This window comes from Gossypium arboreum, chromosome 11 (assembly GCF_025698485.1).
Source record: "Gossypium arboreum isolate Shixiya-1 chromosome 11, ASM2569848v2, whole genome shotgun sequence".
NCBI lineage: Eukaryota > Viridiplantae > Streptophyta > Magnoliopsida > Malvales > Malvaceae > Gossypium > Gossypium arboreum.
This window is the reverse complement of record NC_069080.1, coordinates 51,026,669-51,046,023: the sequence shown is the minus strand read 5'-3', so window position 1 is coordinate 51,046,023 and position 19,355 is coordinate 51,026,669. Positions and strand designations below refer to the sequence as shown.

At 36.3% G+C, this 19,355-nt stretch overlaps 1 non-coding gene across 1 annotated transcript; it reads left to right on the top strand.

Moving 5' to 3' along the window:
- The first annotated feature begins 12,647 nt into the window (after window positions 1-12,647).
- On the top strand, window positions 12,648-12,753 carry LOC128284508 (small nucleolar RNA R71). The gene has a single exon (XR_008274933.1). It is a non-coding gene; the product is annotated as a small nucleolar RNA R71 (small nucleolar RNA).
- The last annotated feature ends 6,602 nt before the right edge of the window (window positions 12,754-19,355 follow it).

Below are 19,355 nucleotides of genomic sequence, written 5' to 3'. Positions count from 1 at the left end.
GATGATAATAACTAATATATAATTAAATTTTATATTATATATAATATATATTAATTGTTATCAACTTTACATAGGATTAAAATTGCTTTAATATTTTATTTAAGAGTTTTTATTTCAATAAATGAAGTCCCTACTGTTCACGCCACCATTGCGGCTACTGAAGAACACAAGTCCCTACTACTTCCTACCCCTAGCTGACGCACAAGCTCCAACCGTCGCACGTCACTACTGGCCTCAAGCCTTTGCGCGCTGGTACTGTTCCTCACCTCAAGTTGTGCGCACCCCTGCATTAGCCGCACGCCTCTTGTTACCCTTACACCACACCTTCGTTGTAATTTGCTATAACCTCAGGCCATAATTTGACCCACTTTTTCCACAAGCATTGCACCTCATAGATTCACCAACCAGTCACTCTCCAACCAACCCTCAATCAAAACCTTTTGCTTCAAATTTTATATTTTTATTCAGTCCTTAATTTTTATACAAAGGTGGTATGAAAATTTTTCTCCTAAATTTCAATTTTACTTAATTATTTGATCTTTCAATTTATTGAATTATTAATATTTTATACAAATTGAATTTTTGAAAAAATATTTGTTCCATATCATGTTCAGGTTAATCATGCCTCGTAAAAGAACTCATGCCTCTGTCCAAGTTGAAGAATCACAAAATAAATTCCACTACGAAAAAACCAAAGCAAGATATGATAGCATCTTCAAAAAGCAACAAATGCTCCCAGAAAAAGGCTTTACACTGAAAGAAAGAAACTATAATAATTTCATCGCGAGCATTCGAGAAGTTGCTGAAGCTTTAAATTGGGAAGTGTTTTGTGAGAAAAAAAACCAAGTGTAGATTAAGAGTTATTTCGTGAATTTTATGCGAATTTGACCTCAAGCGAATTAACAGAAGTCTCTGTCCGAGGAATCAAGGTACCAATAAATTCAAGCAATATTAATGAATTCTTTGATTTACCTGATTTTGAAGACAATGAATATAGAAAATATTGAGGCTAAAAAATTGCAAGAAATTTTCAAGGAACTTACAGTTCTGGGTTCTGAGTGGACTGTGTCAAAGCATGGAACTCACACTTGTCGTAGAGAATATTTGACAGCACTATCGAATGTATGGTTTTATTTCATTTGATTCAACCTTTTGCCACATAGGATCATAATTTCATTAGAGCGAATGATCTTGTTATACTCACTTTTAACAGCAAAGGCCATTGATATGGGAAAAATCATTCTAAGAGAAATTTACAATTGTGTCGCTAGACGTTCTAGATCAGCATACTTTCCTTTTACGATAACAATTTTGTGCTTGAAAGATAAAATTCTTACAAATGTAAAGAAGAAAGGTTATAGCCAAACCACAATCACAGATTTCTACCAAGTAGTCAGAGATTCTATTCTGCAGCAACGAGTTGAATTGAGTGAGGATCCCAAAGAAGAAGAGGAAGATCCCATATATATCGAACCAATGCAGTAACTGAAATCCCTGATAAGGCAGAACTAATTAAACCAATGACCGAGCCTGACATGCTGACCTCAACATTTAGAACTCATTCGCCTGACCTAGATCTTCGTGATGAGTCGTCAAAGTTGATGGACCTAATGCAACATATGTAGTGGTAGCAACAAGCTTACTGGAGATATTCAAAAGTATGGGATGACTCAACGAGTACGAAAATATTCCATCACCCGTTTATTTTTGTGCCTTAGTTTCTAGATTTTATATTTGAACCATGGAGACCAATATCAAAGAAGGAACGATGTGATTCATGCAAAACCTGCAAATAAATTAAATGGGGGGTCATTTACTTCATTTTATTTTCATTCTTAGGATACTAATGTTTTTAGGATTAGGTTCTATTAGGAAATTTATTTCTCGCATAATAAAATAAGAGGTGGAAATCATCAATAAAATTGAACAAATTGCAAAATAAGAAGTGTGGCAATAGATATGTAAATGTCTAGGATTGGATTTGCCTTGGAAAAGCTTGGTATTTAAGCAGTGAAATTTGACTCACCTCCTTTTCCTAGGGTCCTACCTGGTGTATACTATCTATTCACTTCTATATTGCCATTCTCTCTATTGTTTTTAACAATGGGGGCATGTTCATCTTAAGTAGGGGGACCAAAAATTGAAATTTTTTTCAAGATACATTATTCTTATAATTATGATTAAGTTATATTTTTGTACAAAAATTTGGATGTTTGTTCTAAGTATAAATAAAGTTCTGTTATCTCAATATTTGTTATGTTAGCTGAACTATGACATGATGTTCCTCTCAATAAAGTTTGCAAATCCTACCAAAAAAAATTTAATTCTTTAGGAGAGTTAGACGTGCATGAAAGTTTAAGTATCTAGAATTGACTTAGCAATTTCTTGAGGCAAAATCCTAGGAAACATGGAATGTTGAAATGATTTAAGCAAACTTTTGTTTGGACCGTTTGAGCCTTTCAAGTATTAATGAATATTTATCCCTTGAAACCAAACTTTGAGACCATATGGCCTAATTTTATTTAAACCTTTGCAATATTTAGCCATCACTTCTCTCACAATTTTCTTTAAATTGTCCCAAACTGTAACACCCGTTACCCGTGTCTGATGCCGGGACAGGGTTCGGGGCATTACCGGACTTAAACATAAACATTCATACAAAATCGAGCCATAAAATTTCATTCAATTTAAAACCATTCATACACATACATATCATCCCTTATACGGGCCTACGAGGCCGAAAACATACATCAGAGATGATTTGAGACTAAATCGAGAATTTTCGAAAATTTTACAACACTTAAGAAATTTTCCATTTTTAGAGAGTCACACGCCCGAGTGGAGTAGGCCGTGTGGTTACACACGCCCGTGTCCTCAGCCTGTGTAACTCTCTATTTAGGAAGTCATCATTTATTTAGGGGCACATGGCCAAGACACACGACCAAGACACACGCCCGTAGGGGGCGACCGTGCGTCACACACGGCCTAGACACACACCCGTGGGTCTACCCATGTGGACGATTGCAAGGCTATTTTCCAAGCCATTTTGTCACCCTTATTTGCACAATTTCATATCACATCACATGGCGCATTATCAAGCATATGAATGCAATTTAAACTAACCACATTCATGCAATAACATGTCATTTATATATGATTAAGCATATCATTATCATAAGCCATCATTTATGACTATGCATATTCAAATTGAATCACAACTCATTGTAGGCCAACACACTTTGCCTTAATAGTAATGAATAATATAACAAAAGACATAATTCCTATACATGCTATAAACTCGAGTGCTTGAATACTTATACCTCATATGGTAGCTTGATAGTGTGATAGCATCTCCGGCAATTCCAACCCGAGCTAGCTAAATAAACCTATAAGAGATGAAAAGAAAGGGGAGTAAGCTTAAAGCTTAGTAAGTTCATATGAAAACAATAAGCAATTTATTTACATGATTTTTCAAAATTCTTATAACATATTCTCAAGGTATCACAATCATATTTGCACATTATTCCACTATTTGCTCAAATTCTAGTTAAGTTGTCTACTCAAATCGTAGTCACTAAATTATTTATATCTTAAGATACAAAACTCCAAATTAATTTTCGCAAATTTTCCCTAAAACAAGACTCACATATCTCCTTACCATAAAATTTTCAAAATTTTTGGTTTAGCCAATTAGTACAGTTTATTCTTCAAATTCACCCCTGTTTTGCTGTTCGACAACTTCAACCTTTCTTTACTAAAAATTAATTATCTCCTCACATGGGATGCAAATGATGTTACCATTTGTTTCTTTTGAAAATAGACTTATTAAGGGTTCTAATAATATAAATTTTATCCCATAATTATTTTTTACAATTTTTTATGATTTTCCCAAATCAGAATAGGGGATGCCAAAAACATTCTGACTCTGTCTCACAAAAATTCAAATATCTGATAATATGATATTTTTTTCTTACACCGTTTCTTCTATGTAAAACTAAGCTCAATAAGAGTTAGTTTCATATTTTATTCAACCTCAAATTCAAATTCCAAAATTTTTGGTGAATTTTCAAAGTTGGACTACAGCTACTGTCCAAAACAATTTTAGTACAAAAATGATGATAACTAAGTTCATCACACCTTCATTTCTTTTAAATTAGAAATCTATGCATTTATAAACATATATCATAGTCCACCAAATTAATACAACATCATTTCACAATACTCATGGACTTACCATTCATGGATTTCATATTCAATTGAGTTTCTGTACATACTTGTACTCATTCGTAACATAACTCAAGTCCGTCCTCATCAATGACATACCTCATTGGGACCATCATCAAATCCTTCCTTGAATTACTCGTTGAACACTCGGAATACTAATAGATACACGAAAACTTCCACATAGTGCCATACGCAGCTAGAACCAACTCATATTGCATAACGTATGTAGCTAAAACTACCACATATTTTGTAATTTCTGTATTTGAGCTACTCACGGGTCTGTACACAAAGTCAGCACCCGGACCCCAAAGCATTATCATGTAATGACCACTCATTGAGCTACTCACGGGTTTATACACAAAGTCAGTACTGTACCACCCCTTACCCATGTCTGATGCCGGAACAGGATACAAGGCATTACCAAACTTAAACATACACATTCATGAGAAAATCGGGCCATAAAATCGCTTTTAATTCAAAACCTTTCAAACACATGCATATCATTCCTTATTTGGGTCTACAAAGCCCAAAACTTTCGTTGAAATTGATTCAGAACTAAATCGAGAACTTTGAAAAGTTTCAGGAAAACTTAGAAAATTTTCTCATAAAACATGGTCACACGCTCGTGTGGACATAGGGACACGCTCGTGTGCCTTTGGCACGCCCATGTCCTCAGGCCATGTAACTCTCTATTTATGACGTCAGCATGTAGATCGAACCACATGGCCAGGCCACATGCCCATGTCTCCAGGCCGTGTCCCTCACACAGTTGAGACACACGGTCGTGTCTCAGCCCGTCTGGCCAACACTTTGGCTATTTTCCAAGCCTTCATGTTACCCATAATCTCTTACAGCCTTTTGCACATCAAAATCGCAAATCATGGCATCATTTTAGTGATTAAACACTCTTTATTAAGACATATTCTTAACATTCACATGTCCTCTTACAAGTAATGCATCTACTCATGCAATACCAAGTCTAGATTCCTTATTTCACACGCATAAGACTTGTCATTTTGATGACCACTTTTACCATTATACTATGGTTACTAACTTATCCATCAAGCACTCATGTTCAATCTTTATCACGTTGTGTATATAACATGCGATTACTACATGGCTATGACCACCTCAATTGGTCATTGATCGTGATATTCGTGTGATAAGTTTTATAAATTTATAACGAATAGTTCTTGAAACTAACTATTATCACGATGAAGGAAAGTGCACCTATCGAACAGTAGTATAGCTCTAGCAAGACCGGATTGTCGAACCCAAAGGAACTAAAAGTACTAGTAATGACTGTCTTTTTATTATCTATCCTAAAAATAATGGGGTTTGTTTCAACTAACTAATTAACTAAACTAAGAATGCATAGGAAATAGAATTGAGGAATTACTTTTGGAAAACGATTGAATTAAGACAATACCTAAGGAATAATCCACCTAGACTTCACTTGTTATTTGACTCTGAATCGAACGATTTATTCATTTGACTTGATCCGTAGAAATCCCTAAGTTATATTATTATCCCTCTCGAGACTAACAACGTCTAACCCTAAGTTGAATAATTGAAATCTCTTTCTAATTAACTCCCTAGGGTTGCATTAACTCGATCTATGGATCCCCTTATTAGGTTTCACCCTAATCCGGAAAAATCTTGTCACCCTATCTCTAGGCGCGCAACCAACTCCGCTTAATTATGACAAATGTACTCTTAGAAAGGGTCTATTCCTCCTCTGAATAAGAGCTTATCTTGAATCAATATCCTGGAATATCAAAACAAGAATTAAGAACACATAATTAAGAACAAGCCAAATATTTATCATACAATTCAGAAAATAATAACAAGATTCGTCTTAGGTTTCATTCCCCTTAGGTATTTAGGGGATTTAGTTCATAACTAAAAAGGAAAACATCTCAGAAGAATAATGAATATAAAGCATAAAGAAAAGCCAAAAATCCTGAAGGGAAATTGAGGGTAGATCTTCAGTCTTGATGATGAATTCGACTTCTGAGATAGATCAATCGGCTTCCTTGAGCAGTTCCCTGCTTCCCTTTTTATATGTGTCCTTTTTCCTCCTCCTCTAGGGTGTATTTATAGTCTTTGCAATGCCTAAGAACCCTCAAAATTGGTATTTTCCAAATTAGACTAAACTTGGGCTCAACAGGGGCACGCCCGTGTGCGATTGCTTAAGGCCGTGGTCAAGCCTGTTAAATAGGCACAGGCGTGTGGTCCACCCGTGTGAGTCGTGTTTCAATTCTGCCAAATTGACACGGCTGTGTGGTCTACTCGTGTGAGGAGATCCAGGCCGTGTTGATTTCGTACATTGGCCAATTTTCTCCATTTTTGGCCCGTTTCTCGTTCCTTTCGTTCTCCTATGCTCGCCTAAGTATAAAACATGAAACTAAGGCATTAGGAGCATCGAATTCACCAATTCTAAGGAAAAATCACCCATAAAATGTGCTAAGCATGGGATAAAAATATGTATGAATTATGGTTTATCAAATACCCCCACACTTAAGCATTTACTTGTCCTCAAGCAAAATTCTCAACTCATAATCAAAATAAATTCTTCTCAACTTATAATCTCTATCAAAAATATCTCAAGCTAATTCATGAGTAATTGTACATTGAGAATTCAACTAAAAGAATATTGGAGCTTCAAACATTTCAAGTTGAGTATTTAATCATGCAAAACTTAGGCATATCATCTAGGTGGTTACCTCACTTCGAAATCTCATGGAGTTTAACATCCTCACTAAAGATTCACTCAAATCACTCAAAGTGTTTAAGGATAATGAAAGTAGCACTCATCAGTCAATATGAAAAGTTATTACCATAGGCTTGCATGAAAATCAAATCTCCACCACTATAAATTGAGATGATACATCAATCAAAAGGTCTTTAGAGGGTTGTAACGTGCCTTTGGTTAGGGGGTGTGGTCACAAGCTGAAAGAAACAGTTAGAATCGAGATTGAATTGAAAAATCACATAACTAGAAAAAGATTTAATCATCACTTGCGTACAACAGAGCTTCTTCTCAGAATATGAAATTTAAATACTTAAGCTCAAAAACAAAAGATTACTACTAATGTGTATACATTTTTTTTAAGAACAAGTCAAATAACATAGACTAACTATTACGAACAAGACATAGCTCAGCAACTATTTCAATCCAAATCTCGACAAAAATAGGGGTCGAATTAATTTAGGGGATTTCAACAATAATAGGTTAAGGGTTAATTTTAAGGGTAATACAAGAAATGGCTTGTTAGCTCAACGGGGTTTACTAAGGGTTAATCGTGGAGGTAAGCTTTTCATAGCATGAGTGGGTTAATCCTAAGTGCCTTTATCATTTTGACATATCAAATCAAATAGTATGGTCTTGACATGCATAATCAAGCAAGTTCCAGAATAACAATTCAATACTGACGCACTCATAATGAAAGTGAGAATGAAAGAATTAATAGATGCTCTTGAAGGCTCAAGATCTCACAAAAATTATGGATTTTTTATGTTTAAACTTGTGAATTTCAATTCAAGATAATACCCAGACTTGGGGAAACAACCTAACATTTTGAATTCTTAAAAATCAACTTATCATGCTTGATTTTCTAGTGTCTTAAAATTTAAATAATCAATGCATGAATGTCTATGTTTTAATTTAAGATATATCAATAAAAATCATAAATTAATCAAAATTTATCCAAAACATGATATGAAAGCTTTTCAAGAGAACGAGGCAAACATTCAGGGATTTTTCTGATATAAAAATGAATACCCCCCCACACTTAAGATGGACATTGCCCTCAATGTACAAAGATAGATATATAGAAATAAAAATAAGATAGGGAGAAAAGTGAAACTTCTTGAGTAATGAGTGAATTTCCTTAAACTGGAGTTTTGGAGAATAATCGGCGTGAGGGTGGAGGAGGATACTCCGGCAGTGGTAGAGGTTCATTAGTCCATAAGTCCTGCGCCAAAAGAATATTATATCTGAAGTTGGTTATGATCGTGGTCGAGCAGGACATGGCAGTCGTGGAGAACCTTTCCCAGTGGAGTTTCGAGTCCTTTAGTAATAGTGAGCTTTGGAGATCTTTATAACTGTGATAGAATCAAGAACTCTTTTAGGAAATATATAAGGAAGGGTAAGTACTCAATATGAATTAGCTAAAATTAAAAATTGTAAAATAATAATTATAAGTCCTAATAAAAATAAGGTGAAAGAAAAATTAAAAGTAGCCTTAAAATAAAATAAAAGAAAAAACATAAAATAATAAATAAAAGTTTTTAAACATATTCATCGCTAAATGGTTCGCGAGGTGGGGGTGGCGATAAGATGTGGAGGTGCTGACAAATCTAGTGTAGTGTAGCATCAATGTGATCAAAGCGTTGAAAGCACTGCTGCTCGAATCGAGTGAGGCGCTCAGAGATGTCAACATATAAAGCCGCCGTATGAATTGGACGATGGGAGCATGGTGGCTGAGACGCTAGGTCCTCATGCTGTGGAGGGACATCATCAGTAATGTCCTCGGGGGCCTCATCCTCGGTAGATTGGGTGAGATGATATTAGGGAGGGTAGGTTCCTCGGCACTTTTCGATCATCCTCATGCTTAGCATGCTCGAGATGCAGTGTGGAGACATTTGGCCAATGAGTGTCAAGGATGATTCTTCGGCCGCAGTGTGGAGGAGCCCGAAGTGTCACGCCAGTCGCGTCACATAGGGCCCAATGGAGATTACCCCTTTCCTATGTCGCTCCGTCTAGTGTTGAATAGTGAGGGCAACGAAATAAGCAAGGTCGATGACGTGCCCATGTGACATACACCATAGAAAGTAGGCATCGTGAGTGTTGACGACACCAGTGCTCTCTCGCCTCCCTGTTACCGTGTGAGCTAAAATAGCGTGTAGGTACCTCAGGGACGGAGGGATAACCGATGCCTTAGAGCGGCTAGGATTGTAGGAGGCAGCGCCAGGGGCCAGGGCATCCCAGCACTTCAAGGGAGAACGATAGATGTGGTAGTTGAGAGCATCTAAGTCATTCTACTCCTTGAACTCCTCTGTATATAAGCCCAGTGCAGTACCGAATTTTAGGACGCTTAGCTGGCAGACTAATCTACCTAGGCAAAATTAGACCATGCCGGGATCATCGTAGCTTGTCATTACGGTCTGAAGATGAAACGTTAAGCATAGTTCCATCGTGAGTTCAAGATATGTTGGCTCAATGATCCCAAAGAAAAGCTCCCAAGGGTCGGTAGTTACGTGGGCCCGGATTGCATAATCTAACTAAACTTGTTCTATTGTAGCCCAGTCGATGCAGTGGCCCGCAATTAAAGGTCGAGCCTGGAGTGTTTGGAAAAGTTCTTCTTGGGGCCCGATGGGGAATTGCAGGAAAGGGTGGCGAATTTTTACGGTAGGACCCGAGGAAGATGAAGCTCCCTTCTTTTTCTTTAAAGCAGGGATGGCAGCCTTTTTATCACGTGAAGAGGACATTGTATACCTACAATATAAAAAAGAACAATAGTAGGTAAACAAATTTAAAAAGGAAAAACTCATGAATTTGAACTAACAAAGTCAGCCAAAACTACTAATACTAACCAAACTCAACCAAAATAATCAATTTGATAGCATAATTTTGTGACATTAGCAGGGTAATAGCATGAGAATGAGCATTGTAATGGCATGGGTATGACAATAGAATGAGGCTTTCCTAACAACTAGATTCAACATGAGATGTATGATAAATAACCTAGTAATGCAAATTAAATGATAGAATAATTCACAAAATGAAAATATTATGAGAAAAATTAAGATTATTTTGATAATAAGCATTAGAAATAAGTAAAATAAAAGTGAAAAGATTAAACAAACACTAAGGAAGAGAGATTGGGCGTCAAAACTGGAGTGGGAAGTGGCGCACGGGCGTGGTAGGGAGGACGTGTGGACTTGCAGCGGCTAGGTTTAGGGTTTTTGGGTGAAGAAGACAATGAATAATGTAGCCTATTTATAGATTTTGGGGCACACGGCCATGGAACACGCCCGTATTCCCCAATTTTTGCCCGTGTGATTCTCGAATTTTAAATTTGGGCGCGACTGACAATTGGCCCACGCCCATGTTCCTTGGGCGTACGGGTGCACATGACCGTGTTGCACGGCCGTGTCTGTCTTCATTCGCTTCTCCCACGCCCGTGTTAATTTAACAGGTTTGGCCACGGGTAGTTGGCACGGGCGTGTCACACGCTTGTGTTAATTTGACAGGTTCGACCACGGTTTCCAGGCACAGGTGTGTCGCATCCTGTGTTGGGGAAATTTTTGCCCTATTTCCACACGGCCTAAGGCACACCCGTGTGCTAGGCCGTGTCTGTGTGGGAAACCTATATTCAAGAGCTCCGTTAGTAAGTTAGGTGTTTAAACACTAAAATTTAAAGAAGTTAATATAGTTAGTGCTCGAGTTGCCTCCCGAGAAGCACTTATTTATATTCTAAGCTCGACTTACCTCTCCATTGAATGGTCATGGTAGTTTGAGGAGTTTATACTCCTCATTCCTACTGTGAATCTCATCAAAATAAGGTTTTAGGTAAGTATTGTTTACCTTAAAAGTGCCGAACTTGGGATGACTTACCTTAACTGTACCGAATGGAAAAATGCTAAGTACCGTAAGAGGAATTTCTTCGTTCAGTTTGGCAGTGACAATGTGAGGATCTACAGCATCTAATAAAACTTTATCTCCAACCATAAGTTGATTTGGAAAGGCATTGAGCTCGTCCTGGCGTAGTTTTGGTTTATCGTGTGTTTTCGGTTTATGCATCCGCCATTCATCTAACTCCTCAATTTGTAGCCTTCGTTCTTCATGAATAAGTCCTCTACTATTGCTTTAGAATGGCTCATGTACTTCCTTCAGACTTATTTCCTACAAAGTAGGTTGCACCATATTGTCAGTTTCAGGAGAATGGTTGAGACGATCACCTTCAGTTTCCGTTGTGTTGCTAGAATTGCGAGCTTGAAGGGTGATTGTTTCTTCTCCCACACGAAGTGTGAGCTCACCTGTGCCAACATCAATAATTGTTTTAACAGTTGCTAAAAATGGCCTTCCTAAAATCAAAGGAGTGTTGCTATCCTCCTCTATGTCTAGAACAATAAAGTCAATGGGAAATATAAATTTATCGATTTTAACTAGCACATCTTAAATAATACCCCTAGGAAATCTTATAGTTTTATCTGCTAATTGAATGCTCATCCTAGTCTGTTTGGGTTTCCCAAGACCTAATTGTTTGAACATTTTGTAAGGCATGACGTTAATACTAGCACCTAAATCAGCTAAAGTATGATTAACATCTAAACTACCAATTAAGCAAGGAATTGTAAAACTCCCTGGATCTTTTAATTTGTTGGGTAGTTTATTCTATAGAATAGCTGAGCAAACTACGTTTAGGTCACATGCAAAGCCTCGTCCAACTTCCACTTATTTGCTAAAAGCTCCTTTAAAAATTTCATTGCGTTTCGCATCTGTGATAAAGCTTCAATAAACGGTAAGTTAATATGTAATTTTTTTAAGAGTTTAAGGAATTTATCAAATTTTTCATCTGAGTGATCTTTCCTTGTCGCATTAGGGTATGGCACACGAGGTTTGTATTCTGTACTTACTGGTTTTTGCTCATTGTGGTCTACCTCACCTTTACCTTTGCTTATTTCAGTTTCTTGCCTTGGTTCTGGTTCAAGTGTGGCTAACCCTTCCTCATCTTGACTAGTAATCACATTGATTTGCTCCCTTGGGTTAGATTCTGTGTTGCTTGACAGGCTACCTTGTGGTCGTTCAGAAATCAACTTGGCAAGCTGTCCAATCTGAGTCTTGAGCCCTTGGATCGATGCTTGTTGATTCTTAAGTGCTGTCTCAGTATTCTAAAAACGAGTTTCTGACACCAATATAAACTTTGAGAGCATCTCTTCAAGGTTCGGCTTCTTTTCCTATTGGTAGGGTGGTTGTTGGTAGCCTGGAGGTGGTCTTTGATTTCCTTGGCTTCCCCATGAGAAATTTGGGTCGTTCCTTCAACCTGTATTGTAAGTGTTACTATATGGATTTTTTTGAGATCGAGGATTATTACCCATGTAATTTAACTGCTCCCTTCGCACTGCATTACTGGGTGAACCTGTGAAGAACTAAGAAAACCATCAATCTTTTTATTTAGCAGCTCTACCTGGTTTGACAGCATAGAAACCAAATCGACGTTATAGACACCTGCTGTTTTAGTTGGCTTAGTCTTTATGCTTGCCACTGATAGGTATTCAGTGACATCTCTTCAATAAATTCATAAGCCTCTTCAGGTGTTTTATTATTGATTGTTCCCCCGGCTGCTGCATCAATCATTTGTCTTGTCGATGGGTTCACACCATTGTAGAATGTTTGAACCTGCAACCAGAGAGGTAATCCATGGTGAGGATACCTTCGCAGTAGGTCCTTGTATCTCTCCCATGCATCGTAGAGAGTTTCTAAGTCCATCTGCACAAATGAAGATATATCATTACGTAATTTGGTTGTTTTAGTTGGCGAAAAATATTTTAATAGAAATTTTTCGATCATTTGTTCCCAAGTAGTAATTGACCCTCGTGATAATGAGTTCAACCACTATTTAGCTTTGTTCCTTAATGAAAAAGGGAATAACTAAAGACGAATGGCATCGTCAGAAATGCCATTAATTTTAAATGTATCACAGAATTCCAGGAAATTTGCCAAGTGAGTGTTTGGATCCTCATCCTGCAAACCATCAAACTGAACAAATTATTGTATCATTTGAATAGTGTTAGGTTTTAGTTCAAAATTATTTGCAGCAATAGCAAGCCTAACTATACTTGACTCAGTTCCTGTTAAAGTAGGCTTAGCATAATCATACATAGTACGAGGAGCAGGATTCTGATTTGCTAGTTCAGCGGGTATCACAGGAGGTAGCTAATTGTCTTGATTTTAAGCCATCTCCTCAGTTAGGGTTTGAATATCATCCTCTTACTCGTTCTCTGTGTATCTTAAGCTTCGTCTTATTTCTCTTTGGTTTCTGCGAACTGTGCGATCGATTTCTTCATCAAAAAGTAGTGGTCCTGACGGTTTTCTTCTAGTCATAAACTAAAAAAACCTGCCAAGATAAAGAAAAAGTAAATTAATAAATAAAAATAAAAATAAAATAAAATTAACTTGCAAGAAAAATAAATGACGAAAGTAATAAAAATTGAGTGTTCCTAATATCTTAGCTCCCCGGCAATGGCGCCAAAAACTTGATCGTGATATTCGTGTGATAAGTTTTATAAATTTATAATGGATCATTCTTGGAACTAACTATTATCACGATGAAGGCAAGTGTACCTATCAAACAGTAGTATAGCTTTAGCAAGACCGGATTGTCAAATCCAAAGGAACTAAAAGTACTAGCAATGACTTTCTTTTTAGTACCTTGCCTAAAAATAATGGGGTTTGTTTTAACTAACTAATTAACTAAACTAAGAATGTACAGGAAATAGAATTGGGGAATTACTTTTGGAAAACGATTGAATTAAGACAATACCTAAGGAATAATCCACCTAGACTTCATTTGTTATTTGACTCTGAATTGGACGATTTATTCATTTGACTTGATCCGTAGAAATTCCTAAGTTATATTATTATCCCTCTCGAGACTAACACTGTCTAACCCTAAGTTGAATAATTGAAATCTCTTTCTAATTTAACTCTCTTGGGTTGCATTAACTCGATCTATGGATCCCCTTATTAGGTTTCACCCTAATCCGGCAAAATCTTGTCACCCTATCTCTAGGTGCGCAACCAACTTCGCTTAATTATGACAAATGTACTCTTAGAAAGGGTCTATTCCTCCTCCAAATAAGAGATTATCTTGAATCAATATCCTGGAATATCAAAACAAGAATTAAGAACACATAATTAAGAACAAGCCAAATATTTATCATACAATTCATAAAATAATAACAAGATTCGTCTTAGGTTTCATTCCCCTTAGGTATTTAGGGGATTTAGTTCATAACTAAAAAGGAAAGCATCTCAGAAGAATAATGAATACAATGCATAAAGAAAACCCAAAACTCCTAAAGGGAAATTGAGGGGAGATCTTCAGTCTTGATGATGAATCCGATTTCTGAGATGGATCAATCGGCTTCCTTGAGCAGTTCCCTGCTTCACTCTCTGTGTGTATCCTTTTTCCTCCTTCTCTAGGGTGTATTTATAGGCTTTGGAATGCCTAAGAACCCTCAAAATTGGTCTTTTCCGAATTGGAACAAACTTGGGCTCGATAGGGACACGCCCGTGTGCGATTGCTTAAGGCCGTGGTCAAGCCTGTTAAATAGGCACAGGCGTGTGGTCCACCCATGTGAGTCGTGCTTCAATTCTGCCAAATTGACACGGCCGTGTGGTATGCTCTTATGAGGAGGTCCAGGTCGTGTTGATTTTGTACGTTAGCCTATTTTCTCCATTTTTGGCCCGTTTCTCGTTCCTTTCGCTCTTCTATGCTCGCCTAAGTATAAAACATGAAATTGAGGCATTAGGAGCATCGAATTCACCAGTTCTAAGTAAAAATCACCCATAAAATGCGCTAAGCATGGGATAAAAATATGTATGAATTATGGTTTATCAGTAATAGAGCATACATCCAACACACATGTCATATTACTAACCATGCATGGCAAACAAACATAATCACATTATAAACATTAGACATGACATGAATAGCTAGGCTTACAAGCCATAATCAATATGAGCCACATCTCATGGCCATATACATATAACTCAATATAAGCCAACATATTTGGCCAAAGCAAAATAATACATGTCAATCAACTACATCTCTATACATACCACTCACTTGAAATTTCTAATATATACTTCATTATTCCAAAGATAGCGACTTGATAGTGTAATGCTGCCTCTGACAATCTCCAACTCCGAGCTAACCTGAAAACACTAAAGGAAAGGAAAGGAAGGGAATAAGCTTTATAGCTTAGTAAGACCGTCTGAAAATAATAGGGAATTTATCCACTTGCTTCTCATGGTAATACAACCCTATTTACATTTTTACTCATGTTCCAGTCAAGCTGTTTTCTCGAGTCACAGTCACTAAATTATTTATATCTAGAGCTACGAAACTCCAAATTAAGTTCCACTAATTTTCCCTGGAACTAGACTTAAATATCTTCTTATTATAAAATTTTCATAATTTTTGGTTCAGCCAATTAGTATTTTTATTCCTTAAAGTTACCTTTTTTCGCTATCTGATAGCTCTGATCCCTCTTCACTAAAAATTAATTATCTCATAATACGGGACTCGGATGATGTTCCTGTCTATTTCTCTTGAACATAGACTCATTAATAATTCTAAGCATATAAATTATAACTCATAAATATATTTTTTCAATTTTCAATAATTTTCTCAAATTAGAATAGGTTTTTCAAAGTCATTTTGACTCTGTCACACAACAATTAAAATATTTCATAATATGAAACTCTTTTGCTTACACCATTTCTTCCATGTGAAATTAGACTCATCAAACTTTTATTTAATATTTTATACAGCCTATAACTCAATTTCCACAATTTTTGGGGGATTTTTAAAGTCGGACTATGGCTACTGTCTAAAACTGTTTTAGTGTAAATTAATGATACTACGTTTATCACACCATATTAATTCATTTTCACCCTATTGGTAAGGTTACATATTCATACTTCATAAGTATAGACCTATAATCACAAGGTCATCAAAAAACAATTCTCATAAGCATGAATTACCTATTTACATCTTCACTAAATGTGCATCATAAACTAAAATCATTTCTCATGAGCTTGGCATACATACCTGTGTTACTCAACATGCTCATATTCATTCCTTACTAATCATATAACATGAATTAAATTCACATCTCATCAATTTCATGTAAATACCTGTACCACTCACAATATGGTCATAACCTTTCTCATTTAGCTTAAACCGTAACTCTCACCGTTGAACCATTCAAAATACTATCGGATATTCACTAAGCCTCAAACATAGGGTATAATGTCGATGCCATGTCCCAGACATGGTCTTACACTGGCTCATCCATCAAGTCGATGCCATGTCCCAGACATGGTCTTATACTGACTATCAAAATCAAGGCCGATACCATGTCCCTGACATGGTCTTACACTAGCTCTCACATATTCGTGCCGATGCCATGTCCCAGACATGGTCTTACACTGACACATCTCGTATCAGATGCATGTCTCAGACATGTCTTACACTGGCTTACATCTCGAGGCTGATGCATGCCCCAGACATGTCTTACACTAGCTCTTGTCTCAATGCCGATGCCATGTCCCAGACATGGTCTTACACTGGCTCTCAAGTAACCCGAATGTCATGGCATGAATATCCGAATTATTTCTTAAGGTTCAAACGAGAATTCTACTATCTCAATATTCATCAAACATAATCATTTCCACAACCAAGCAATTCATGCTATATCAATTTAAACACATATAATAACAACGTAGTTGTATTATTTACATACAACTTACTTGTTTCAATGGAATATCATATTCCATCAAATCTCCAAGCATTCAATCAACACATAAATGTTATTTACATTTGCAACCACTTTCTCATATACAATATCATCAACTTAAACTTTAACACAATCATAGCAAGATAGATTTTCAAGTATAATAACAATGGCATAAATATCATGCTCATTTAATCATACGGACTTACCTCAAATGCAACTTTGGCTAATTATTCTCTTTTAGTAATCACACGGACTTACCTCAAATGCAATTTCGGCTAATTATTCTCTTTTTGTCTTTAACCACGCACTTTCTCGATTTAAGCCCAAATCTCGATTTTCTTGATCTAACATGATAAAATTCACTCATTTAATCACTAAATAAATTTGGACAATCAAAATTCACATTTTTGGCAAAATGACCATTTTGCCCCTAGACTTTCACAAAAATGACCATTTTACCCTTAGGCCCAGAAATAGATTTTTATCAAATTTCCTTATTAGCCAAGCCCAATCGACTAATTATTACTCTTATGAAAACCCCAAACTTCCACTATTCCATACAATTACAACCTATTTTATAACTTTTACAAAATGACCCTTTTAGGTGTTTTCCATGAAAATCCCTTCACAAAAGTTTCCATAAAAATTCAGCAAACAACATAAATCCTTTCATGGAAAATCCCTGGACTATCAACTATTTCACAAAATAGTCCCCCCATTAGCTAGTTCATGCTACAAGGGTTCCAAAAGTACAAAAATTATCAAAAATAGGCATCTAAATCACTTACTTGCAAAGAATATAAGTGGCTGATATTTTGATCTTTCCAAGCCCCCTCCTTGCTGCCATTTTCAGTGGAAGAAGAAGAAAAAGATAAAAGGATGAGAACTGCTTCTTTTTGTTTTATTTCTAGTCAAAATTAAGCTACTAACTTCACCTAACTTTGACTTCTCAACCCCTATTTGTCTCTATGGCAGGCCAAGCTTATGAAAGTGGTCTACTTGCACTTTAAACACCCCCAACTATGGTTCTCTAGCAATTTAACATAGTTAGCTAGCAAATTACAACTTTTGCCCTTTATGCGATTTAGTCATTTTTCAAAATTAAGCTCACAAGCGCTAAAATTAATTCACCAAAATTTTCATGCACTCATATAATCATGCTATAACATATAAAATAATATTAAAAATAATTTCTTCGGCCTCAAAATAGTGGTTTTGAAACCACTGTTCCGACTAGGCCCAAAATCGGGTTGTTACAAGTACCCGGACCCCAAAGCATTAACATGATATGCTCGCTCAGGGAGTTACTCACAGGTTTATACACAAAGTCAGTACCCGAACCCACATTACATATATCACTTATCTCATGAATTCAGACACAACTCATGAGTTCAGACCACATTATTTCTCATGACATATCTCGTGTATCCTATACTATTCCTAAGGTTCAAACGGGATTTCTTGTCTAGCTCAATGTCATCACACTTGCTCATAATGCCATTTATTCTTTCATCATACATTTCATACTTTCATGATAGTAATAAAACATTTAAATGCATATATTATCAAAGCATTAAAATATGCTACAACATCTCATTATTTGCTTATGTACTTACTTGTCGAATCTTCATCAAGAATATCCGTATAATCAATCATACAATTTATATAATAATAACAAAGCATTTAATATTCAATTATAACATTGCATTATTATAATCACACGAACTTACGTTGACACAAAATCGACAATTGGACATAACCATCATATTCTTTAATTTCCCTCGTTCTAAGTTTGAATCGTGTTTTTCTTAATCTAAATTATCACATTTAGTCTAATTATTAGTCACATTATTCAATGTGATCTAAAAATCATATTTTGAGAAAATTATATTTTTGCCCCTAAACTTTGTCATAATTACACTTTTGCCCCTAGGCTCGTAAAATGAAATGCACTCAATTTCTTTGTACTTTAAGCCTAGCCAAACTGTCACACCCCTAACTCGTTACCGTCGCCGGTGTCGGACACGAGAGGTTAACGGCCAAATCCTCTCAAGGTACCAACCAATTTGTCATTTCCAGTCAGGCTGGAAAACTGCGTCACCGTCGCCTTAAAAATCATATCTCGAGTTTCAAAACTCGGAAACTGGTTTCGTAAATTTTACCTGAATTTAGACTCACATACCCATCCATGGATTTATTTCTAGAATTTTTGGTCGGGCCAATTGGTACAGTTTATTATTTAAAGTCACCCATGTTACAGGGATCGACTGCTCTGACCTTTGCGCGTTACAACTTGAATATCTCTCTGTACAGGGCTTTAATACTGGTGCCGTTTGTTTCTAATGAAACTAGACTCAAAATGGAATCTGTACATATAAGGCATGACTCCTAATTCTTTCTGTATAATTTATAGTAAATTTTCAAAGTCGCGTCAGGGGACCCAGAAACCGTTCTGGCCCTGTCTCACGAGAACTTTAATATTTCTCAGTATACTGCTCATATGGTCGTTTCGTTTCATCCATATGAAAATAGATTCATCAAGGTTCAATTTCATAATTTACTCACTATTTAATTCTACTTCTACTATTTTTAGTGAT